Source organism: Meriones unguiculatus, chromosome 16 (assembly GCF_030254825.1).
Source record: "Meriones unguiculatus strain TT.TT164.6M chromosome 16, Bangor_MerUng_6.1, whole genome shotgun sequence".
Classification (NCBI taxonomy): domain Eukaryota; kingdom Metazoa; phylum Chordata; class Mammalia; order Rodentia; family Muridae; genus Meriones; species Meriones unguiculatus.
The window spans coordinates 18,587,105-18,605,435 of record NC_083363.1 but is presented as its reverse complement, the minus strand read 5'-3'; the positions used below and the strand labels follow the sequence as shown (position 1 = coordinate 18,605,435).

The following is an 18,331-nucleotide window of genomic DNA, read 5'->3' as shown; positions in this document are numbered from 1 at the left end:
TTAAATTATCTTTTGATAGGTGAGGTCAGTCCCTTTCCTACTTAGTTTTGCTTTAAAAATTGATTTGCTAATCTACCTCGTTCTTTATGTGGGTATAGATACATCATTTAGGCGTTGGTCTTTTTTCAGTCCCAGTTTTTTACCTCTGTCCTGCGTTTGGATCTAATACAAATTATATAGAATTAAATTTATTATTGTTGCATGAAATTCGTTGCCTTTAGAGACTGCCTTAGTTTGGGTTTTATTGCTGTGAAGACACCATGACCAGGGAACTCTTACAAAGGCATTTAAGTGGGACTGGCTCACAGGTTTAGTCTGCCATTATGGCAAAAAGCATGGCAGCATGCTGGCAGACGTGGTGCAAGAGAAGCCAGAATTCCATGTTTTGATCAGCAGGCAGCCCAGAGACTGGAATTCCACACTGGGTGGAGCTTGAGCATAGGAGGCCGCAAAGCCTGCCCCCATAGTGACACACTTCCTCCAACAGCACACCTGCTCAAACAAGGCCACACCTCCTAATAGTGCCCCTCCCCTTCAAACACATGAGTCTATGGGGGCCCAAACCTAGTACAACAGAGAATTAAATTGAAGTCTCATTTGCAGCCTGCCCTTGACTGTTGCAGTCATCTATTCATTGATGCACATCTCTTCCCTGTGTTGGGAGATTCTTTTACCTTCAGTTTATGCTACTTGTAGGTCCAAACCTTCCTTCTCCCCAATATTTGTAACTAACTACTACTTTTTGGGTTTTGTTTGGTCTTTTGTTTGGGTTTTTAGAAATAGTTTCAGGTATATAGTAAATTACTGGCTCAGAACTTATAATACTTGCCAGCTTGGCCTTGAACTTGCAGAAATATGTCTTTCTTTGTGCCTCTCCAGTGCTTGGCTTGAAAAGGCATGAACCACCACACACAGCAATGTGGCAGTACTTTTGTTGCAGGTGTATCTTTTATATTTTGTGTCTAACATTAAAATGCCATATTTACCAGTAGGCAGAGTATCAATAGCAGTATACTAGTGATAGCCTACCTGCAAAATGCGTGACTTGAGTCATGTGTAAGTTTTCATTATCCATCTTAAAAAATATTGAGGCTTCCATTGGGCTTTGATGTGTATGGATGTTTAATGTTTTATCACTTTTTCAAGGATCAAGAGCATACAAGTACTCTTTTCTATTGGAAGTGATACTAAACTTGCTATTCTGTGAAACTGTGCTCCGCCTGAAGAAGAGAATGAATGAAAAATGCAGATAATTGCTTAATATTTTTATTTAGTTTTTATTTCACTTCCTTGATGACTTTTTTCTTCTTCCAAAAGCCTGTGGTGTTGGTATCCATTGTTTAGTGGAATTGTTTACGTTGGTTTCACAGCAAGTGGTGAATGTTAGTTAAGTCTCATCTCAAAGTCCTTTTATTTGCCATGTAGATGTATAAAAATTTATATCGATGTAGAGGAGTGCTTTCAACATGTCAGAGCATTTCTGGAATAGATGTTAGTGCTTCTCTAATTTAGGACGAGGTCTGTGTGACTAATTCCACCTTGTGAAAGATGGAACGTAGACTGAATCACCTGCTCCATCTGTTGCAGCAGCTTCAGGTCCCAGGTGGCAGCGAAGGAAGCATATTGTATGGATGTAGTTATGCCATCTTATAACAAATACAGCCTGAGCATCCAGCACAGTGCTCCTTGAGGGATCTGAGAGACTTTTAGAAGTGGCAGACCGTTCGTTTTTAGTGTTTGTGCCGGATTGTACTCTACAATAATTTGGCCTGTTAAAATTCATATTGATAATACCTAACAGGTCTTAGGGAACATTTCTGTTGTATTCTAAAATGTCTTATTGATTTGGCTTTTAACATATGTAATCATTGTAATGCTAAATTGAATTCTTCTAAGATAAGACTTTATTCAACATTACTCATCTGAATAAAGTCATGGTGGTACACACCTTTATTTCCAGCATTCAGGAGGCAGAGGCAAGTGGATCTCTGTGAGTTCAAGGACAGCCAGAGCTACATAGTGAGACTCTGTCCAAAAAAAACCCAAAATTATTTGTATTTTATCTTTTCATTGATTCCTGAGCACATAACCATATACTTATTTTTAGGACAGTTACTGAGCTTTTTGAAATACAAAGTTGAAGAAAGTTCAGTGCAACTTGGAATATATATTGTGATTGAAGTCAGTGATTAACACCTTTCATTTCTTCTAATTATTGCTGTCATTCAGTAGGGCTAATCTTTTTTATGTGCATGGCAGTAACATACTGAAAGTAGCTTTGGGGCAGGGCCTGAGCGATGGCTCAGTGCTTAAGAGCTCTTACTGTTCTTTTAGACAGCCCAAGTTAGATTCCCAGTACCAATATCAAGTGGCTTACAACCACGTGCTGTTCCAATTCCAGGGGATCTTTATGCTCTCTTCTGGTCCTCTGTGAGCACTGCACCCCACCATCCGAACTCACATCCAGACACAAACATACAAACAAACGTTTAAAATATAAAATAAAATACCTTCCCCCTCTCCCCCATGCCTCATACCCAGATACTTTGATATTAGATTTGGGATAAATGATCCAAGAATCTGTTTTAAAATTTATTTATTTTGTAGTACTGGGAATTGAAGTTGGGTCTAATATAGGCTAAGCAAGTATCCTGCCAATGAATTATATCCCTATTCCTTCTGCTTTTCTTTTAGAAAACCATCTTTATTAATTTTAAGTGTACCTGTCTGGATTCTTTGTATCAGTGGTTCTCAACCTCCTATGCTGTGATGGTTCATGGACCCCTCACCATAAAATTATTCTCTTTGCTACTGTAAACTATAATCTTGCTATTGTTGTGAATCATAATGTAAAATATCTGTTTTCTGATGGTATTAGGTAACCTCTGTGAAAGGGTTATTTGACTCCCAAAGGGGTCACGACCCACAGATTTGAGAACTGCTGGTCACTGAACAATTGCACCTATTTTTATTTTTTTCATATTTAATTATGATAAACATAAATAGGAAAATTACATGTTATGAATGTCCTAGCGAGATACAGTGTGAACTATGTGGGGGATCCAATTAGATATTTTTGTCTAAAATAACTGAACCATGTCAAATTTAGCATGTCCCTAAATTGAACTTCTGCCCATCCAACAAATGATAACCTCATTCATGTCCAGGTTCCTTATCACATTTCATCCAGATGGCTAGCAAAGTCTCTTTCGTTCCACTTTCAGAATTTATCCAGAATCCCACCGTCTCTTACCCGCTGTGTTACAATACTAATTCAAATCACCATTATATTTTGCCTAGATTCTCCATTATCTTTCTAAGTGGTTCTAGTAACCCATTAACTAGTTTCTAGTAAGTAGCTACCTGCCTGACTCGTCCTTACTCATTAAAGTGTATAGTATCTACAGCAGTCATGTCCTTTCTATGATCAAGGCCTCCCAAGTGTTCTAAGCTGCTTACTGTAGAGGCTTCATAGCCTGAGAAGCATTGCATCTTCTCATTATTCCATCTTGATACTATCTTCTGCTACTCTTAACTTTGTAGTGTGATTTGCTGTTCCTTGAATATGCTCAGTGTCCTCCTGCTTTGTCAGATGCTCTCTCCTAAGATTTCTGCTTGAGTCCCTCACTTCCATTAAGTTTGTTTAAATAACAGTGGACTTATCACTTGTGGCTGACACTGGAAACCTTATCTAAAATTCACCATTTTTCTTCTCAGTATTTTATCTTGCTCTGTTTGCTTTATGCCCCACCTCACCCCTGTCTTATTAAGTGTGTTCCTTGTTTTAATTCACTAGAATTGAATTGTCTTATGAAACAAGAGTTTGCTTTGGTAGCTGCTACATTCCCAGTGTCTAGGGCATTACTTAGATAGTAGGTATTTGTTGATTTAAAATACAACAAAAAGCCCTAGAATTTTAATTCTTTGAGCTACATTAATAACAATAAAACGTAATAAATGCAGTGAAAGAATTTTGTAATATTCATGAATAAAACAAGAAACTCAATTACTTTTATATATTGACTTAGTAACTGTGTTTAAATATATAAATACCAAGTGTTAATTAAATATAGTCAACATAGTATACTCATCTACAGTTTAAGCAGTAAACTCATCAGTGCTGCTTCCAGTGAAGAGAGATGATTAATGTATTCAGCTAACGTACACATTTGTTCCACAGTAAATGTATATTTGTTGCTTTTGGTTTCTGGTGCAGAATTAATACTTAGGGGATTTTTTCAGCTAAAATGGTTCTAGGAGAGTCTTGTTCTGTGAGATAGGACCGTTGGTAGGCATCTAAATAGCTTAGAGCCACACCTTGATTAGAGGTTGAATTTCCATCCTTGTTCCCTGGTTTCTGAAGGATAGGAGAGGGGCTGGAGATAGTAGCCATGGCTGTTACCTGTGAAAGCTGCCATTACATTTGGTAGGCATCCATGTTGAAAAATCCCAGTGCATTTGAAGGATGGGCATAATGGAGGAGGTCGTGGAAATATTTCTTGTTCTTTGTATTTCTTTCGTTTGGCAATTACTAGATTGTATTGTATATAATAAAATAGTATTAGTAATTACTTTTCCTGAGTTTTGTGAATTGTTTAGTACATTACTAAACCAAAGGAGGAAGGTGGTTGGGAATGTTTGATTTTTATAGCTAGTTAATTGGTTGCAGAGATGTTTGAGTAATCCTATACTTCCCTGTGGTATCAAAAATATGGGTAGTCCTATTGGAGTAAAGCCCCATCCTTCTTTTGAATTGGAGTATCAACTTTATAAAAGTTTTTTTTAGGCATGAAGATTCCATTCCACCTACCCCTTTGAAATATTATAGTTGACAGTTTTCATAAAAGATTTCCACAGTTTTAGTCTTTGTGCAGAAACTTTATAATATATGTGATGAGGACCAAGTATTTTTCCAGTGGAGTTTACCCCTAATGCTGGGTACTTGATGTTGGAATTAAATTGCTGGAGTTAAAGAAGTTATGTTTGAGAAGATAGGATATATTTGGTGGTAGGAGGGGGATCCATCCTCAAAGACTACTTACTGTATATTAATATATACAGTACATATACATTAATATATATATACATTAATATATATTAATATATACAGTTATACTATGTGCTGTAGCTATTAAGGAAAAGGGTAACACAGTAGGTGGGCTTAATGGCCAACTGTCATAAAAGGCAGGCAAGAACTATTCCTACTGACTAGAAGTCCAAGGTAGTGCTGGAAGGGGAAAGAGAGTCTGTGTATATAATATAACGCACTGGTAGAGTGCAAGCTTCTTGGGATCAAGCCAGAAGTGGAAAAAAGTTGACAGGCATCTGTAAAGTTGATTTCCATCTCTATTCCTAGCTCACCACTGATGGCTCCTGTATTAGTTACTCTGTGATAAAACACCATGAACAAGGCAACTGAGTGTATGGTTCCAGAGGGATGAGTCCCTACAATGGCAGAACAGAGGCATGGCAGCTGGATCTAGAAAGTAAGAGCTCACATGCTGAACCACAAGCAAGAAGCAGAGAAAGGGAACAAAGCTCTCTTCCAGTGCCACACTTCCTCCAACAAGACCACATCTCCCTACGCAGCACCACCAGCTGGTTATCCAGCATTTGCATTTATGAGACTATATAGGTGACATCTCATTCAAACAACCTTAGCTCCTGTTACCTGTCTCAGAAGGACTCAGTAAGTCAGTAAGTTCCTTATGGATTCTCATTTGGGATGATCTCATGTCTTAGAAAAACAAACTTTTTCTTGTTCTTGAAGTCTCAGCAGGCAGGCATGTGAACCTGTTGGCCATTTCACTTTGAGGTTTTTTTTTTTTTGGTGCCTATGCTAGAGTCAGCACTTACTTCCAGAGACTTTACATTGTAACTGTTAAGTGTGTTTCTCAGTCAGTCACTACTAAGGTACCTTCAAAAGATGAGTCTGCCCTGCTTCATCTGTCGTAGTTGAATCAGGATAAAGAGTGAGTGAGTTAGAGCTTCTTTGTACTCATTGCCCGAGCTTTCTCAGAAAGATGAACCCAGTTGTTTGTTTGTTTTTTTTTTTTTACTCTGTAATGATTTTGTTTGTTTGTTTTTGTTTCTAAAAGATGCTGTCTTGGTATGTTGCTCAGGTTGGTCTTTTTTACTCCTGGTTATGAGGGGTCAGCCTCTCTTAAACTTCCTAAGTGTTAATAGCTAAGACACCAGGCATGGACTTTCAGCTGTCTCACTTACGTCTGTTCTCCTCTTTGTTACTCTGTCTCCCAGTAGTAGAATGTAAGGAATTTGTGGGGAGTTAGAGAATGAGGTTGCTGTCACAGTTCAGTTTAAACCATATATAAAGGAGAATGGAAGTCATTTGAGTTTATAGATGTTAAGAGAGCTTTGATTCCTCAGGATATAACAGTACTTTTTACTGCTTCTCCCTCTTCCTGAAAGTCCTTTGCCTTTTCTTGTTGTTGTTGTTCTCCTTCTCCTTCTCCTTCTTCTCCTTCTCCTTCTCTCCTTCTCTTCCTCAACCTCCTCCTTTCCTTCCTTCCTTCCTTCCTTCCTTCCTTCCTTCCTTCCTTCCTTCCTTCCTTCCTTCCTTCCTCCACTTTCTTCCACTTTCTTCCTTCCTCTTTCTTTTTTCTAGTTTATCAACTATAGAATATTTTGCCTAAAAGAATGTTACAAGAATTCAAGGAAATATGTTAAGCATTTTACCACATTTCTTTACTAAACTTGGCTTTGAATACTTGGGTGGATGGGGGTTTCAGTAGATGGTTCAGAAATAATGATCAATAACTTAATGGCCCAGTCTTCAAAGAAGATATATTTTATTAAAAGATCTAGCAAGAATCTGGTGTGTTCTGTCACTTTTGAGTTTCAGTTGACTCGTAGGATTCTAGAAGTGACTTTATGGATTGTTACTTGGTAGTGAGATGCTTTAATTATTTTTATAATTAATGTGAAAATGGGAAAATTACCATTGTGCTTTTATTTTCTTAGCCACTTATTTACTTATTTGATGTTGCAAATAGTAACTTGTTTATTCAAATTACTTACTAACTGCCTGAGAGCTATTTGTTGTAGGGTCTTCATTCCATTTTCATTATAGAAATACTGAAGCCTGGGTAGATGGCTCAAATAGGTGGGTAAAAGCGTGAAGATCTGATTTTGGTCTTTGTAACCTTAATAAAGGTGGAAGGAAAGAATCAACTTAATAAAGTTGTTCTCTGTCCTCTATACTTGTTCTGGTATGTAAGCCCCCCCTCCCCTTATCCCCAGTCTGTCTGCCTCTGCTTCTCCTCTCCCTGCCCCCTCTCCCCAGGACACACACAGTTTATACATACATACACACACAGACTGGAATGCATTAAAAATGTGAAATTTGGTGTTGGGTTAAATTCAGTGTCTCATACATGATAAGTATATGTTCAAGCAGTGACTTTTACCTTCCTGATCCCCTGGCAAAATGGTTCATCCAGGATTTCAAAACATTTACTTTTAACTTGCATTCGTATATAAAAAGACATTTTAAATCTTCATAATTTATTTTCATAATTTGCTTAGCAAACTTTGACAGTAGTATATTTAGTTATATATAGGGAATAATTTGAAAAATACATGAACTTTAAATTTTGGATTTAATGTAACATCTTTTAAGAAAGAGCTGGAGGCTGGGAATAGTAGAACACACCTTTCTTTAATCCCAACATTCAGGAGGCAGAGTCAGGTGGACTGCTGGCTTAGAGGCCAGCCTGGTCTACATAGAGGTTTCCAGGACAGTTAGAGATCCACAGTAGAGACCCTCCCCCAAAACAAAACAACAATAACAACAAACAGAAAAAAGAGCTGGGCAAAGTAATGCTTGCTTTCAAGCTCAGTACACAGTAAGTTAGGAAGATGGTTCTTTGAGAGTTAGAGGCTAGCCAAGGCTACATAATGAAATCCTGTCTTCAAAAAAAATGGATGCTTATAATTTTAGCACCTGGGAAGCTGAGGCAGGAGGATGGGGAGATCAGCCTCAGCTCATTCTGGAGGATATAGTGAAACCATGTCTTAATTACTCCCTGAACCCCTCGTACATAGATTGAACATACTTATGATTTTTTTTTTATACTTTATTAACTTGCATTTAATTTTTGCTTAAATAACTAGTCAGATTCCCTGAGTATGGAATGTTTTTAGGCCTTTTTAACAAAAATTTATATTTAATTTGATAGTCACATTAAAAATTAGTATTTATGTGTATGGGGGCGCATGTGTACCATATGATTGCAGGAGTCCACGGAGCTCAGAGAAGGGAATCAGTTCTCCTGAAAACCTGAGTTACAGTTGGTTGTGAGCCACAGGATATGGGTGTTAGGAGCCAACTCCATCCTCTGTAAGAGCAGTAAGCTCTCTCAGTAGCCCTAGTGCCAGTTTTTTTTTTTTTTTTAATCACTGAAAAAATCTGAATGTTCCTGTAACAAGTTTGGTTTTATCAATACTGTTTTCTAGCAATTCAGTGAATGTGAATGAGCTGGCAAAATGAATTTCACTGAATTAAGCAACCTATTAACTTGTTTTCATATTTAAAAGCACCTGTATTTATTGTGTTGAAATTGACTTAACTTTTCAGTAGGAAATACTGCACTTTCTGTAATATAAAATTAGGAAAATCAGTTTTTACCAAGTAGAAAGGTAGAGTTTTATAATATTTATACTTTGTAAACACAGTAAACATAAGTTAAAATACAAATAGAAGTTCAGAAGTTTTGTTTAAATGTATGATTTCTCAGATAAGAAAGCCAGAGACTTTGCTGTAATTTATTACAAAGCCAAGTTATATTCTCTTACTTACGTAAAATAGTGGTCTTTGTTTAGCTTCTTAGAGTGCTAGGAGAACTGTGTAGTTCCATTGATTGGTTCCATGCAGTGGAAATCTGACCTTTAGCAGATGTTTGAGAAGTTGCCAGCACAGCATGATCAACCAGCTAGACAGTTTCTCCTTGTTTTCTGACAGGCCTGTTATGGTTTAGTAGCACGCCAAACTCTTTGTCATAGTAGCTGAAGCTTGTAAGTTATTGACAAAGTGCTGCAGGATACTGATAAAGTAAAGTAGCCCATCCCGTCGTGGGTTAGACCCTCTAACTTAGGAGACCACCGTTAGACCTTCTGAATACTGTGGAGTGGATAATATTTTGAGTTGTTTTGTTCTATGAAATTGTTAAGGTTGGGTGGATATGTTCCATTTACTTGGCACAATGTAGACATTAGGCTTCTCATATTTTAGTGTTAGTTTTAGGCACCTTCATTAGTTGAGTCTTACAAAAATAGTAAGTTTTTGACAAGTTTTTTTTTTTTTTGTTTTTGTTTTTGTTTTTTTTTTTTTTTTTTTTTTAACCAGTCCTTTCTAGCACTTGAATCCACATTAAAAATTGTTCCCTGAAAGACTGCATTTTTTTTTAAGGCCAAGTTCAGCTGTGTGAGTTCAGCTAGAACACTGTAAGCTCTGTTTTCTTAGCTCTGTCCACTGAGTGTACAGGAAGAGAGAGGAGGAGTGCCGTAATGTTTGGGAACTGAGTGATGAATGGACAGGCCCAGCACTTGCCAGACTGCATCTTTTCCTGCAGGTGTCGGTTTTCCATAGGGCATTATAGTTGCTTTTCATTGTGTTAGATATGGCAAGAGAGGTTGTATTTTTAAACAATAGCCGAGGAATACAATCTTGTATGTTTTCCTGTATGGGTGTGTAGCCATTTTTGTGTCTTTAGACTTATACAAGTAAAGGCTGAATACATATTGCTTACAAGTGAAAATGAGTTCTGTATGTTCTTATTTAAATTGATGTGCTAGTAATCATCTCATTCTTAACTTTTCATATTGGTATTTATGATTGTTACCAACACACAGAAGAGGAGAGAAATGGGGCCAAGTTGTAAAACCTCAAGAAGTCTACTTTTTGAGTACTGCTGTTGACTACTCCAGCAAGACTTCCACATCCTAAAGGTTGTATCACCTTCCCAAACAGCACCACCAGCTAGGACCAAGTGCTCAAGCACATGAACCTGTAGGGATAAGTAAACGTCTTTATATGTAATTACACTACTATACTTTTATCTAGTTACTTTTAGAATTTGGAATTTTAGAGGTCAGAATTCCCAAATCTGGCAGAAAATTATACCACATGCTTCCTGAAGGCTTTATTAGAGAATCCCTATGGCTTTTATGAATATGTGACCCAGCTATTATTCTGTTATATAGTAAAGTAGCTAGCTAGTGTTACATCTATGATAGTGGTATTCAAAATTAGGACAATACTGAAAAATGCAAACATGATGTGACCTGAATCTAGGTTCCCCATCATCATAAGGGGAAGGGAGAATGAACAGGGGAAATAAAATTATACTAAGTATATTAGAAAGAACTCTCCAATGTTTTTCTTACATGTACCTGTATACCTATGCCACCTGTGAATGTGGAGGCTAGAGGACAGTTTAATAGGTTCTTTCCCTCCACCATGTGGTACTTGGGGATCCAACTCAGGTAGCTAGGCTGGGCAGTCAGCACATTACATGATGAGCCATGTCACTAGCCAAGAGATTAGCCTGGTTATGTAGCACAGGCTGGTCTGGAACTTAATGTGTATCCCACATTGACCCTGAACTTTCAGGGACAACACGTGTGCTCCACCTCACCCAGCTAGAAATAGTCTTTGTAATACTGAAGGAAGAAATATGAGAAAGGAGTTCATTAGGGGAAAGAGGCGTGTGTGTGTGTGTGTGTGTAACATTGTTTGAAGTAACATTAACACTTGCATGCTCCTTATGAATACATGCTTAAGCTTGGTTGAGAATTACATATCTGGGAGACAGCAATATTTAAGATTTTTGAATTAACAGAATTAAGTACTATGAGAAGCTTTCTCTTAAGGACTAACTGTATATAGAAAAAGAGTTACGAAAAATGACCTTGAGTTGCCTAAACAAAAGAAAAAGAAATGGGCTTCTAAAATAATAACAGGAAGGGAATCTGCAGGACCTTATAGTATGAAGAGAGTTCTAGGACAGCCAAGGTTGTTATATAGGAAAACTGTCTCAAAACAAAACCAAAAAACCAAAAGAGAGATGGCACCATCTGTGTGGTACTTGTGATGAAAGCATGGGTACCTGAGAAAGAAGCCAGAGACTAGTCCTGGGTAACTGTCATTATTGAGGTGCATCTAATACTTCTTCTCAGTGATCATCTCCCCCCAACTTGATTGAATATTATTCCTATTAGAAACATTTGTTCCAGGGAACAATCTCATCTAGCCAATACACTGCTATTTACATAGGTTGTAGTCAGTCTCTTATATTGGCTGTACTTAACTCCCAAAGAGTTTTATAATTTTGGGGGCCTTCTGTGTGGTAAAATTGATTGTTTACTAGAATCCCCTAACTGTAGGTTAGCTTAACTTCCTTTATTTCACTAAACTACCACTGCTTGCCATGATTCTGTTATCAGTCAATTGTGTTTGATTTGTTGTTGTTGTTGTTGTGTGTGGAATCCTTATCATCCATCATGTTATATACATTTCATTTACAGTTTGGTTTGTATCTAAATGTCTTATCTGAGGTTTAAGAATAAACTCTGTAACATACATTGAAGACTTTGCTTTGCGTTAGTTTTGGGTTAGACTTAAATTACAGAGGCTCATCCGTCTATGTACTACACCTGTGTATGAATATGCCTACACCTTGATATTTTGCTACTGATTATATTTTAGTCTTCATAATATTTTGTCTTAAAAAATGCAGACATTAGTTACCTTAACCCACTTAAGACAAAGGATTTTAATTGAAAATAAAAATTTAATATTAATTGTAGGATAAAATTCACTCTATAAATAAACCTTTTCAGAAATATTTATTTGTGTGTGTGTATGTGCACTGTTTTTTTTTTTTTTTTTGTGTGTGTGTGTGTGTGTCAGTCTAGATTCTAGATTGAGTTTTTATTAACCTTAATGTTGCAACCCTTAATACAGTTTCTCATATTGTGGTGAACCTCAACCATAAAATTATTAGTTTTGCTACAGTTGTGAAACATGATATAAGTATTTGATATGCAGGATATCTGATACCCAATCTGACCCCCAAAAGGGTTGTAACCCACAGATACTTCTTCTAGACTCTGGAACATGCCATTGGATTCCTTGGAGCTGTGAGCTCCCTGTTGTAGCTATTCTGAACTGAGAACTAGGAACCTCTGCAAGGACACTCAACCGTTGAGCCATTTCTAGCACCAGTATAAACCCTTTTAAAAAATGCCTTCAAGCTGCTTTGAAGACAAGGTTTACTTTAACTTTATGTGTATATAGAGTGTTTTGCCCAAAATTGTGTATGTTAATTATGTCCTTTCTGGCCTGCAGAGGCCAGACAAGGGCATCAAATCTCTTGGAATTGGAGTTTCAGGCAGCTGTGAGCCACCATATGGGTGCTGAGAACCAAACCTATGTTTCTGTCTGTGTATGAGTGGTAAGTGTTCTTAAGTTCTCTCTCTCCCTCTGTCTGTCTCTCTCTCTCACACACACACACACACACACACACACACACACACTTCTGCGCACACGCACAAACGCATGTTGTTAGAATTGTTTTCAGTTTCTATCATTTGACACATATTAGAAGTACATGCCTACTTGGGGCTGTGAATATTTCAACTCTAAATACTGATTTAAAAAGTGGCTAGGTATTTTCGTACTATCTTTTCTCATTTTGAATTTATTTACTTTTTAGACTGTTTGTTCTGCATCTTTTAGTTTTCTGTTCAGTTCTCCTTGGTGGAGAAGATGGATGCAAAGCAGGTGGTGTGAGTCTCTCTGCTTCTGTTTATTCTGCACCATCTTCCTTCATGGTAATAGTCTTGTTTCTCCTTAATTCATCATCTTTCTTTTATTCAGTAAATTGGTCTATTTGGTTTCCTTTCTTTGGTGAAATTGAATTGAGTCAAATGAGAATATTTACATTATTTTGGAAGCATTCTTACTTTTTTTTCCTGTTTCCATTTTTTTAGAATATGTACTATTAAAATCTGATACCAGAAAACTCTTTCTCTCTCTCTCTCTCTCTCTCTCTCTCTCTCCTCTCTCTCTCTCTCTGTGTGTGTGTATGTGTGTGTGTGTGTGAAGTCTTAGGGGATTGAGCTTAAGGATTTGAGCATGCCAGGCAAGTAAATGTTCTACCAGTGAGCGTGCCATATTCTCAGCCCTGTACCTACATTTTTTTTATTCATACCTTCATTTATTCAGCTTACTGACATTTATGAAATTATTTGCATATATGAGGTCATAAAAAGTCAAATGTTGATATAACTTTAACAATATAGTTCATACTTTTATAGGGAATTAACACTTGTTAAAATTGATTTTTGCCTTGTGGTTTCTTGAACATACTAATGACTGGTGTTTCCTTTTGAACTTAATATGTGAATTTTTAAAGTTGACTCTAGCTTGAGTTCTGGCTCTGATATATTCATTATATAGTACTGTTGGACACATTGTAAAGCATTTCAATGTGTTCGAGCCTTCAGATCCAACACTGAGGCAGAGTCAGATAAATCCCTGTGAGATTAAGGCCAGGGTGGTCTACAGAGCAAGTCCTAGGCAGCCAACTGCCTGACTTACCTCTTCCTCCAAAAAATGTTCATGTTTATTTATTTTTTTTAAACATGGCACATGTACCAAATGGTATATTACAAAGGTATAAATGTAAATACAGAATATTTTTATCCTATGATTGGTAATACATTGTTCAGTTAAAATATGGCATAGCAAGTAGGTAAGGTACACTCTGTGTGGATCTTGAAGAACTTAAAGCACATAAAATGCCCATCCTTGGAAAAGTAAATGCTGATTTATTATAGGTAGATTTTAGAGAGCTAGTTGGTATGAGTTTGAAATTGTTGAAAAAGCAGGCCATGGTGGCCCAAACCTTTAATCCCAGTAGTGGGAGGCAGAGGCAGACAGATTTCTGAATTTAAGACAGATTTCTGGTCTACTAGGACAGCCAGAGAAACCCTGAAAACTGGATGGATGGATGGATGGATGGATGGATGGATGGATGAAACTGTTGGAGCTAACAATGAGTACATTATGTTTCTGTGCTAAAAGATGAAAAATTTTAAAAAGTATTTTGTACATTGTTTTTTATGTATTGTAAATCATTAATTTTGTATACTAAACAAAGACAACCTATTTTTTTAAATGAAGATCCTGTTTATAATTTTCTCCTGGTGAAAAATAGATTAAATGATGTTTAATAAATAATAGTGATTCTTGTTTGCAAAATTTGTGGTTATTTTTAAAATTGAAACATTGCAATTGGTTAAGAATGAAAGAACATTGGAACATTGGTTCCTGTTCACAGGGATTATTTTTATTTTTAATTGGATGAAAAACTTTGTCCCTGAATTCTGTTTTCCTGTAAAATTCTTCACAACCTGAAAATACAAATATGTATGTAAGTTAACAATAGTAAATGCACCAGTTATTGTCCCTCCCCATCCTTATTTTTACATATTGTGCAAGACAGATACAACCGTGTGCCAGTGTCCCGTTTCTTTGGTGGAAAGGTGCCATTAAAATGTGGTGGCTCATGTCTGTAAGCCCAGCAGCACTCAGGAACCTGAGTCTGATGCTTTTTGGGAAATTTGTTTCCTTACTGAGCTACATTGTAAGTACAAACCAGTCATTGCTAAATAGCAAGATTTTTATCTCAGGGCGGGAAAAGTGTAATTCCTTTCTCTTAGGAGCTGGGATGTTTTCTAAGATTTCATTATAAACCAAAGGACTTTAAAGTTGAAAAAAATGTACGTTCTTTTTCTGAAAGTTCTGAAATACCAGATTTATTATCTTTTAATTTTGGATCACTTGTTTAATCCTCTTTCCACTTAATTACCACAGTATTACCCAGTTATATTTTATCTGTTTGTGCATACATGTGTGCTTGTGTTTGTGCTTGCCAGTGTTTTGTTTTCTTCAGTGTGAGATTATATAGCCTCCAGTACTGTGGTTCTTCATCACTAAAAGCACTTGTTCACATTTTTCGCCTGTATTTTTTGTGCATCCTTTTCTTGAGAGTTTTAAGTTTTTCTGTTTTAAGATACATACATTTTGTCAAATACATTAGTTGTAAATATTTTTCTATTTTGTAGCTTTTTTATATTGTTAACACTGACTTGTCACATCAATTTTAATTTTGATATAATTTTTAAAATAAATTATGACCTTAATATTATTTCTAAGAATCAGATTGCTACCCAGAGGTCACAAGGTTTTGGCTTTAAAAAATATTTTACTTAATATGTTTAGGTCTCACCAATTTGCATCTGTGTTTTCTATAGGATGTGAAGTGTGGATGTGTAGCCCTATTACTTGTGTGTTATGTAGTTAACAGTAATCAGTACAACCATTTTCCACCCATCCATGGTCTGCAGACAGTGTTAGGTGAGCTAGTGAAAGAAATTCAGTCATCTTGTCTTTCGGAGTGTTAGGTCATCTGAAGTTTTTGGTTATGGTACTGGTAGTATACACGCTGTCTCAAAAAGTAACTTCACATTAAATTGAGCACTCATTCTGAAGTGGATTTTAAAAATATACTCAGAAAGGAAACACATTCCAAAAATCTTATTTCTTAATTAAAAGTTGGAGCTTGTCATCCTTGCCAAGCACGTTAGATTGGAAGGGGGGAAAAAGAAAGTAAAAGGGTATTGAGCCAGGTGTGGGTGTCCACGCCTTTTACTTCAACACTCAGGACAATAGCCTGTGTACAATAGGTCTGTGTACCAAGTTCCAGCCAAGCCAAGTCTTATAGAGCAAGACCTTACCCTGTTTTGTTTTTCCTTTAAGGTTATTGAACGATTACCATGTTCTTTGTCATTTCTCTCTGTTTTACCCAAGGTTAATAAAGGTAATTTTAAAGGGTTGTTGAAAACCCTAGATATCTCATCTTTGTATACCAATATATAGTGTGTTGTGTGAGACCGTTATGACTTCTGGATTGCAGATATCATTTGAACTTCATTTGGACCTCAGTTCTTTTGATGTTTTTGTTTAGTCCAGAAAGAAAAAAACAAAACAAAAACACAGATGTTGAGATGCCAAATTATTTTGTTATGCACCCTTTCCCCTTTCGTTTTTGCAGTGCTAGAGAAGTGTTCTGTGACTAAGCTACATCCTTAGCTTGCTTGATTTGAATTTTTTGAGTACTGTCTTAATCAAGGTTTCTATTTCTGTACACAACACTACGAACAAAAAGCAAGTTGGAGAGGAAAGGACCTACTTGACTTACACTTCCAGGTCATAGTCCATCACTGGAGGAAGTCAGAATAGGAACTCTAAATTAGGGCTGGAACCTGGAGGCAGGAGCTGATACAGAGGCCCTGGAGGGCTATGCACTGCTTACTGACTTGCTTCCTCAGGCTTGCTCAGCCTTCTTCCTTGTAGAACCCAGAACCACCAGCCCAGGGATGGAACCACTCACCATGGGCTGTGCCCTCCCCCATTGATCACTAATTGAGAAAATGCCTTACAGCTGGATCTCATGGAGCCATTTCCTCTCTGATGACTTACTTGTGGCAAGTTGACACACAAACCCAGCCAGTACAAGGACCCAATCATAGCAGATTTTGATACCGACTTTTTATTACTAAATTACTTATAGATCAATACATAAATGAATCTTGTAGCAACACTATTGTTTTCTATATTATTTCTTTATGGAATATTTTTCTTGTTAGTCTAGTCACAAATCAGGGAAAGGTTTATGGGTAAAGTCAGCGGTGGTGGTTGGTGGCAGTGCTGTAGTACAGTGATTTAAAGTTGGATATTATTTAACATTTCATGACTGGGTTGGCTTCCTCCTGTATGTACCTCTTTTATAAATAAAAGCATGAGTGTGATGAGTATATGTTATAGACTACATTTTGAGGAATGTTAATTAATGTAGTCTGATGTATTTATCACTGCCTGTCTATTAAGGGTCTCATTATGTACTGGCTGGCCTGGAACTCTGTGGAAAAGGCTGGCCCTTAACTCACAAAGATCTGCCTGCCTCTAGCCTCCCAGTGCTGGGGTTAAGGCTTGCTTCAAGACATCAGGCACCTTTTTTAATATGAAATATTCTATGTGGGTAAGCAGCATTAGGATAAGGTTGCCGTTTGATTTTGAATAAACCACAAGATAAATTTCTCAAAGCCATGCAATTCATTTTCATTTTAATATAAATATTAGGTCTATATGATGATACCAAGTAGGTATAATCAACTTGCAGTTATTTAAAATAAGTTAGAATCACTAAATTCAGCAGGATGTGGTAGCTCATGCCTGTCCTCCGAGAAACTGGGAGGCTGAGGAAGGGGATTGCCAAGAGTTTCAAGGCCAGTGTGGATTAAATTATGAGACCTTGTCTTCAAAAACAACAAAAGGGTTATTAAAGAGGCATGTAGTCATTTTAATAACCAGGGGTCCAGTTCTTAGAATTTATTGTTATAATATCTCAGTGAGGATGTAATCTTGTAGTAATCATATTAACAGGCATGGTTGTGCAAGTGCCCTCTGCCCCAAACCCAACTATTTCTGAATAATGACCAGATTTTATATCCTGTTGCAAATGTTTATATAGCTTGGAATCTTCTTTTTCCTTTCTTAGGTAATTACAAACACGATGGTTAGTCTGCAAAAAGAAAAACTATATTCAAGCACACACATTTTTTCTCCTAAATTAGTCATTCATGGTTTTGTGATATATATTTACACAGAAAATTTAGTAGCTGCTTTGGTTTACATGTATAGCAATCTAGGCATTAGGAAATAAAACAAAAAAACAAAACACTAATTCTTGCCTCAGAGCATCTTCTACAGTTAATGAAACAAAACCAATGTGTGGGGGGACCACCAGGTAAACTGAGTGGCCAGCTTGTAACTGCCCTGCCCCAGAGTGCAGAGGTTATGGTGTGTGCCACGACAGCTCTGCTGCCAGGTGTATTTTCTGTATCATTAAAAATACAATTTTTCTTAATCTTAGTGTGGTTTATTAAGTTGACTTGTACTCTGTGAGCCATTTCTACTACCTTTTGTGAGTAATGTTTTATGCCAGATTCAGTTTATAAATTGTTTCTGGTTGTGTTAGTTCCTCAGAGATATGAGTAATTTGCAAAGCGTAATATATTTTGTATTTACTTTTCTTTTTTTCCTTTTTAATGATGTGGATTCAGGGCCTTTTTTATTTAAGCATTTATTTTATACTACTGAGTAATACCTCTAGCTACTTTTTTACTTTGGAAAATATTTTCCAAGCTCCACCATTAGAATGATCAGTCACACATAGTTTTTAGT

At 36.8% G+C, this 18,331-nt stretch overlaps 1 protein-coding gene across 4 annotated transcripts in view; it reads left to right on the top strand.

The window, feature by feature from the left end:
• The window catches only part of Jmjd1c (jumonji domain containing 1C), a 154,614-nt gene that overhangs the window by 40,498 nt on the left and 95,785 nt on the right, over positions 1–18,331 (top strand). The gene's annotated exons all lie outside the window — the stretch shown is intronic.